This window comes from Sciurus carolinensis, chromosome 1, assembly GCF_902686445.1.
Source record: "Sciurus carolinensis chromosome 1, mSciCar1.2, whole genome shotgun sequence".
Classification (NCBI taxonomy): domain Eukaryota; kingdom Metazoa; phylum Chordata; class Mammalia; order Rodentia; family Sciuridae; genus Sciurus; species Sciurus carolinensis.
The window spans coordinates 7,087,102-7,094,619 of NC_062213.1; the positions used below are offsets into that span (position 1 = coordinate 7,087,102).

Consider the following 7,518-nt stretch of genomic DNA (forward strand, 5'->3'; position numbering starts at 1 on the left):
TGAATTTCATACAGGAAACAAAATACTTTGACCATTTAATTGTTTATTCAGTCAGAGCAACGTGGACAGTAGACCAGATGGACAGGCCTGTGGGTGGCTGATGGAAAACCAGCCAGACTCGTGACAAGAGAAAGTGCTATTTCTCCCTCCTGGTGGGACACTCAGAGCTATCAGAATCTGTCCACAGCTCAGTCATTGTTAATAAATATGGTTGAATAACATCAGGAGGGGTGACTTTAAGAAGAACGAGGTGGAAAAACACAAGATGGTTCAGCCTGGTGGTGACTCACAGGAATCGAGTGGGCTTTGATATTCCTGTCGTTCTCTGGTTTGTGCCAACCTTGCTGGGTGGATGCTTGGTTCCTGTCATTTCTCTCCATACAGCGTGAATCGAGGGATGGAAGGAGATGGCAATAGCATCCAGACTGTGTCTCTAATATGGAAGAGTAGATATGGGCATATTCTCTATCGTCAGGCACAAATGTGAGTAAAAGTCTAGACATATTTAAACCAAGTTGGAATGTGCATGGCTGCTTGACCAGTGTACGCTTGCCTCAACAAGAAGGAATCGATTTGACGTCAGTTTCTGAGTCTTTAAAATGCATGCCATGAGTTGCCTTGGGATGCAAAGATGCCTCCAGCTCAAACTTACTAGGAGATAGATTTTCACAGGCGTGTGAAGAAGCATTTCAGTGGTTCCAAGCCAGGCCACAGGGAGAGGTTGTGGAATTATTAAGAGAGATCTTGGAGGCCCAATGGAATCACATACTGAATCTTGAAAATAATTCCTAAATAAAATGACAATTCATTTTATCTTGATAGTATTATCAATACTTGGTGTGAGAATCTCAATTCTCTCCTCCTGACCCAGAGATCTAGTACATTGCAAATGTATCTGATAAAAATAAGGAATTAAAACTTCAATAGCTTTTGTCAAAATAGAGTTGTTTTTCTGTTGAGTGTGTATTTGTTTTAAATAAATGTAGAACTCAATTCTGGTAAATATAAAGTGAGTGGGCCATGTGTGCTATACATGATTTTGAAAAATATTTGAAACTATGAAAGTCATATCAACATCTGTTTCAGTCTTTCTATTTCTGAGTATTTGTGTAAAGAAAATATGAAAGATAAAGCTCTTACTTGTATGTGACGTCTAAAACACAAGAGCAACCAAAGTTGTCAAGAAGGGAGTGGAAAAATAAATTCTACAATAAACATATTCTGCAATGTGTGCAAAAATTGCCAATGTTAATTAGGACCAGAGTATGCAAATACAGAGGATAATTCTGTTACAATGTTTAAAATGGAAATGTAGAGAAAAACTGCGTATGCATTTTGTTTATAAGTATATAAAAAATGCACATAGAATGGGCTGGGAGGGAAAATAATACGTAAAATTGTTTTTTAAATTAGTGCTTCTATTGAACTATGTATACAGGTTATGCATATACACATAGAAAAAAACTGTAAGGGAAAATCCAGATTTGGAACTACTTTTTACTAGTTTGGATATTAGTAATCATATTGTTCCTTTTCATTTGTTTGGATATCTTTGTGATTTTTTTTTTTTTTTTTTTTTTTCTGGTGCTGGGGATCGAACCCAGGGCCTTGTGCTTGTAAGGCAAACATTTTACCAACTGAGCTATCTCCCTAGCCCCTGTGATTTCTTATTAGTTTCTTTTTCAAATGATGGATATATTTCTCTTGATTTTTCAAATATTCTTAATGAAGTTTATAGTAGTTTTACAAGTTAAATATTGAAATAATAATGGCAACAAAATTTGGTCTAGAGACATATTTGAGTTGAAAACATGATTGCAAAAAGTGGGGATTGAGAGAAGGTAAAAAATAAAAAATCATGTTGCAGGAAAAGTGGCCGAAGCACACTTTCTGTGTACCAGGGCCTGTTAGTGACAGAGCTGAACGCTGGGCGAGAGGCTGCCCAGGACGCTCGGCACTGCTCCCTGCTCAGAGCGGGGTCTCAGCTTTTACCACAGAACTGGCATTCACTTCTGCTGCTAAAATCCTTATTCTGCAAGGCTGGGAGCATAGGAGTGAAGTGACTTGCTCAGACACCAGTGTGGTCACAGCAGCCACAAGGGAAGAAAATACAAATTTCCCACATCCTGCCCCAGGGAAGTTTCCATTGCACTAAATTGTCACTTTCAAAAAGATTATTTTTCCCCCCTAAGGAAAAAAAAAAAAAACTGGTGACATTATCATCAGTGACATTACCTAAGGTGACATTACCATCAGGAAATCTTTAAACCATTTAGGGAAAACCACTCATTAAATTTTAAAGCCCTCGCGGATGAGAACATTTGCCATATCAAAACTCCTGATTGGGGGCTGGGGAGATAGCTCAGTCGGTAGAGTGCTTGCCTTATAAGTACAAGGCCCTGGGTTCGATCCCCAGTACCCAAAAAAAAAAAAAAAAAAAAAAAACTCCTGATTGTTTGTTTAGGGACAAGGAATTTAACTCAGGGGTACTTAACCACTGAGCCACATCTCTTCCTTTTTTTTTTTTTGAGACTGGGTCTCACTAAGTTGCTGAGGACCTTGCTAAGTTGCTGAGGCTGGCCTCAAACTTGTGATCCTCCTGCCTCAGCCTCCTGAGTTGCTGGGATTACAGGCATGTACCATCATGCAGGGCAGGACTGTTTTGAATACAACAGGATAGCTATCCTTTCACATCGTGCCAACAACAATTGAGTTTACATGAATCAGTTTATTACCACCTCAAATTCTGCTTCCTTTCATTGCTACTTATAAAGCAGTTGGCAGGGCCACTATCAGTGTAGACAGGTGGAGCTGGAAGGGATTGTAGGAGCTCACAACAATTCACCTCTCTTTTCCTGGCTGGTTCTTGCTTCTGCCATCACTGACTTCCCACACCTGCATTTGCAGCCTTGTCTCCTCCAGACTGGGGCTCATGTGTCCCATAGAACTGACCCTCGTCCGGATTAGGCAGTCATTTCAAGAATCGAGATCTAGTTCAATCGGTCTTACTTTATCCAAAGATTTCCAACATGGCCTTCATTCATGCACTCATTCTAACTTATCATCCCCATAGCAGATGCCAGGCACCAGGAAGGAAGCTTATCAGATTTTATGGATTTAAAATAATTTCATCAAGTTCAGTGTTTCTCGGCCTCTTTTTAAAATATTACTCCTCCAAGGGTCATATGAGTGTGTTTTCCTTTAATCATTCTATCATGATGGTGTACTGTGCCCCTCGATCCACCATTGTAATATCTAAGTGTTTTGGATTTTGCTTTTCCTTTTTTCTGTCAAAGAATTAATTTTCACTCCAGATGACATCATGCGTGTTGAGAGTGCACAGGAGAGTGACAAACATTCAAGCAGTAGCTGCCTGACAAGTCTGGAGAGCTGTGAGTCAGGGTCCACCTTCCATACTGTGGACACCAGGACACCAGGAAAGGCCTCTAGAGGAGGCTGAAGAAGAAGTCTTGAGTGCTCTGAGAAGTTCCTGAGATGAGGCAGAGCAACCGCCCCTGCAGGGGAAGGTGTAGCAAACGCCTGAAGGCAAAAGGCCTTCAGCGGCTAGTGTGCTCCCTACAAGGTTCCACCAAGTCCTTGGCTCAAGACTAATACTGTCATTGTGCACCACTGGCTTTTATGTTTGGCAGGGAAAGTTATCAAAAGAAAAGTTCTCAAAACGTCCAAGCAAAATTTCTTGTGTTATTTTCTGTCTACCTGTTCCAAATCCAGTGATGTGCCACCTTAAATCCATGGTCTCATTTGCTGTCTAATTGATTGTGCTCAAACCACTTGTGGTTTCTGCAGAAGAACTGTGTCATTCCCCAATGGTGGCTCCCAATGTCTCTGCCTGTAAGAGGCACATGTCATTCTAGTCCTGTATCACTGCCCAGGACAAAACACATGTGACATATGGTCCCATCAGGTACCTTAACTCATCTACCTCAGGGCTGGAAAGACCTAAGAAGGAACTTCCCTTCATCCTGATCCAGGATAAAGAGGACAGGGAGCAGAGTCAAAGGCAATCCACAGGTGTAACAAGAACGCGAAGTCAAGCTTCCTTGTTAGATCCCCTAAAATGACGGATTCATTTGTTACTACAGAATAATGGCCCCAATTGACTCATCCTTTTTCTTCTCACAAATATGAGTAGGGCAAAGGTATGTGACCTTTCAAATACTTAAACCTAAATGCCTTTGTGAATATTTTTATTCAGATGTCATTCCTCTGGGTTTAGATGTTCTATACTACTATATACAGGAGCTTCACACCTCCAAGCTCACCTGAAGAGCGCTACCCCTGATGGACTCTACTGAAGGGACATTCTTCTTGTCTGCTCATCTCACTTAGAAGGGGACTAAAGGACTCAGGTACTAAGTCCATTCTCCATAGCAGACTATTTTTTCCCATACCCTAGGCCTAAAGGCCATAGACTGTGTTCTTGTGTCAGTTGTTAATTATCTTGAAATAAATCTCATTGAAATGAGCAATTATGGAAATGATCGAGCTGAAGACTTGAACTAAGACTAAATCTTACAAAAAGCATCACTGAATCACTCTTTGTGATAATATGCATTACAGTTTTATAATACATTGCCATTTGCACAATGTTTTCACAAGCATGATTTTATTACATTCTTGGAATACTTCTATGAAGTATAAATTTTTACTATATCATATTAGTGTGCCAAAGCCTTTGGATCCCAGGATATATTCAAGAAAAATTTTCTAGGATCATGGTGAAAGAAGAAACTAATTTTAAACTTAAAACCTAAAAACATTTAGAAAAGGCATGGTGTAGTGGTACACGCCTGTAATTCCAGCTATTCGGGAGGCAGAGTCAGGAAGATCAAAATTTGAAGGTCAACTCGCACAGTTTAGCAAGAACGTGTCAAAAATCAAATTTTGAAAGGATGGCGATTATAGCTCAACACTAGAGTGTTGGTCTCCAGCACTGGAAGACCAAAAAAAAAAAGTTTGAAAGATTTGGGGGTAAATATTGAAGGTATTTTCCAAATCTATGTCAGGCGTTCTGTACTGGGAATTGTGAATTGATGATAGATATAGATACTAACTTTATAGAATGTATAAGTCAACAAACAGACTTCCAATTATGGTAAGACAGAAGTTTGGGCAGTTATGACAGTGAATTTCAGAGGTTCAGACCTGATGGGGCAGGTCCACAAAGACTTTCTTCAATACATTACTAAGTTTTGGAAGACAAATGCAACTCTTCAGGGCTGGTGGTGAGAACGTATCTGCCAGCGATGGCCATGCACACAAGGTTCAGCAAGGGAAGAGGAGCAAGATGGGCACAGACAGGGAAGAGGAAATGATGAGGACGCAGGGTGGGCACAGTGGGAGGAGTGGCGGTCATCAGGCGAGGAGGCCTCAGGGCAGCCACCCGCTACACAGGCCAGGCTGAAGGTGCCGGCACTTCCTACCACCCAGGAGACCACCGTCTGCAAGGGAAAGACATGAACAGGTTTGTGCTTTTATGAGCTCATTTTTGTTGTAATGTGGAGAAGTAAAAATAAATTCAAGAAGAGAAAGAAGGTAGGGACCATGAAGAAAAAAAGTTTAAAAGGAACTCGCTACTTGTTAAATCCTAACTCTAGTATTGTTATCGTAAGCAGAAGCAAAGCGAGGACTTGGGCTGGCTCAGGTTTTGCCGACAAGAGGAGGCGACATGGAACTGGAGTTGCTGTCTCAGACTTCAGGACACGAAGCTCTAGACACAAGAGATGCAGCCAGCGTCCTGCAGTTCCCCAGTTCCGTGGCTCAGCTTGACAAGGATGGTTCTTTTCATGATTTCCCCTCTTCGTTCTGACACATCCGAGAAACAGATCTCTGTTAATCACTCCTTTTGATTCTTCCTGTTTCTTGTTCTTTGACATCTGGGGCTTAACTGTTCCTAGAGAGATGTTCCTGCTGTGGTTGGTCAGTTCTGAGAAACAGGAAAGTCCATCTGCAGCATGTATGTGCAGGTTTACCCCTCGGGGCCCACACCCCACACACCCACTTTACCAGACTCCTACACTCTGGCCCACAATTCACCTGCTGAATCCACTCAAGGTCCAGGGGCAGACCACTGAAGCAGACCCAAGACCCAAGGGTGCTGGAATTAGTCAGTCCTAGTTCTGCCTGCCCTGCAAATCTCTCTCCATCCAACAGAATCCACGAGAAAGTGGGTCCCCCATGGCTTCCCTGTGCTCCCTCCTGCTCCTGAGGCTGCTGCTTCTCTGTGTGGCCTGGGTGGGTGGCATGCTTCTTCCTCTGGGAAACTCCAGCGTAACACACTGGCAGTTGTCTCCCAATCTGTTAGCTTCACCCTGACTGAAAACAATAAGACTTGCATTTTAAACTGAACCTACAACTAAACCCTGCTTTGGGGCAATGGTATCTAACATCTGCAGAGGGCTTGAGACAATGTGGCTGTTGCCATGAGCACTGTATCCCTGTTACTCCTCATACCACCATATTACCTAGGGGAATATCCTTACCCCATTTTATGTATGGAAAAATTGAGGCAAGATGAGATTAAGTGAACATCCTCAGGCCACATAGCTCGTTACGTGGCAGATCTGGACTCCAAACTCATTTCTGTGTGATTCCAAAACCCACTCTCTCATCTGCCTCTCTCCTGACATATTCTTCTAATTCTGGAAAACATGGAGGCAAGGATGAAGAACCCTCTTCAGGTAATTCAGGAGAGCGGAAAAGTACAGCTCTCAGAGAGATGCCCAATGATGGGGACATTGGTGAGAAAATGAGAAAACCAGAGCCATGAAAGCAGTTTCATACACTCAGACAGGAAAATTGGGCAGTGGAAATGGAGAAAGAGTTGAATTTTCCTTAAATAGATGCTGAGGCCAACATGGTCACTCTCAGAGGCCACATTTGCCTCTTGGCTAGTTCTAATTATCAGCATTGATGCTTTCTATAGGCAATTATCCAGGCTCAGGGACCTGCCTCAGTCAATAATTGGAGTGCAGGGAGCTCTGGACGGGTTATTCACACAGAGGTAGTTACTGCATACTCTTGCTGCAGCCTGCAGACAGCATGGCCTGAGTGGGAGCAATAAGGCCTCTGAAAAGCTGGCCCAGGGCTGTTGAGCAAATTGCAAAGCTGATCTCTCAGCATTAAGAGAAGCCCATTAGCACAACAGAGCTATTGTAGCTGTCACAATCACTGGGTGCCTGGCCATGCCTGTGTGCTCTTCCGCTGAGCCTGGCTGTCAGAGACCTGGCTGTGCCTTTGAGATGGATCAAAATAAAATTGTATGTCCTCCTCTTGGCCTGACGTCCCAGGGAAGGGGGGACTTACTTGGGCCAGAGGCACATAACAGCAATAATTCAATGACTCATCAACACCCCTTCTGTGCATAATTGTACTCTCCCAGAAAGTGTGCTAGCTAGGGAAGATAAACTGAATCACGCTCATCGGTGTGGCGGGGGCACTGGGCAGTGGCAATGGTACAGTCCTTGAACACTGGTGCAGCTGCCCCTGCCATGGGGA

At 42.9% G+C, this 7,518-nt stretch overlaps 1 long non-coding RNA gene across 1 annotated transcript; it reads left to right on the forward strand.

The window, feature by feature from the left end:
* The first annotated feature begins 225 nt into the window (after nt 1-225).
* Nucleotides 226-5,913, forward strand: LOC124993531 (uncharacterized). Its single transcript, XR_007110328.1, has 2 exons — nt 226-483; nt 5,637-5,913. It is a non-coding gene; the product is annotated as an uncharacterized LOC124993531 (long non-coding RNA).
* The last annotated feature ends 1,605 nt before the right edge of the window (nt 5,914-7,518 follow it).